This window comes from Octopus bimaculoides, chromosome 20, assembly GCF_001194135.2.
Source record: "Octopus bimaculoides isolate UCB-OBI-ISO-001 chromosome 20, ASM119413v2, whole genome shotgun sequence".
Classification (NCBI taxonomy): domain Eukaryota; kingdom Metazoa; phylum Mollusca; class Cephalopoda; order Octopoda; family Octopodidae; genus Octopus; species Octopus bimaculoides.
In genome coordinates this window covers 18,303,577-18,304,401 of record NC_069000.1, presented here as the reverse complement: position 1 = coordinate 18,304,401, position 825 = coordinate 18,303,577, and the positions used below count along the sequence as shown (strand labels likewise).

At 25.9% G+C, this 825-nt stretch overlaps 1 protein-coding gene across 1 annotated transcript in view; it reads right to left on the bottom strand.

The window, feature by feature from the left end:
- The window catches only part of LOC106878368 (maestro heat-like repeat-containing protein family member 1), a 101,989-nt gene that overhangs the window by 14,272 nt on the left and 86,892 nt on the right, over positions 1-825 (bottom strand). The window lies entirely within an intron of this gene.

Below are 825 nucleotides of genomic sequence, written 5' to 3'. Positions count from 1 at the left end.
ATATTTACATATATTTAGATATACACACATATTTACATACATACATTTAGATATACACACATATTTACATACATACATTTAGATATACACACATTTACATACATATATTTAGGTATACACACATTTACATACATATATTTAGGTATACACACATATTTACATACATATATTTAGGTATACACACATATTTACATATATTTAGATATACACACATATTTACATACATACATTTAGATATACACACATATTTACATACATATATTTAGATATACACACATATTTACATACATATATTTAGATATACACACATATTTACATACATATATAGTCATGTGTATTGGATTGACAAAGCATATGTGGAAATAGCAGTTAGTCATTATTGATAAGTGATTTGCTTAGTCATTGGTGATGACAAGTTAGTGGGTTGGTGACAACAGATCCTGTTAGTCATTGGTGACAATAACAAACTGAATCTTCAACACACATCAGGCTCTAACAAGACAATAGAAGTCAATATAAAAAAATACATACCAACATAAACATATATAAATATGCATAAGTATATGTGTGTGTGTGATTATGAATGGTTGCATACAGGTGTGAAGGTAATTAAACATAAAAAGTAATCAATATGAGGAAGTAGGATAATATATATTCAAAGCTGAGACTGGGAGACTTGTTACTCAAATTTTGTTGGTATAAAAACATAAAACTTGAGCAGTGGTCAGTCAGCACTTTGAATATATATTTATATGTATCTACCTACCTATATATAAATGTATATTTACGTATCTATACATATATATATACATATATATATATATA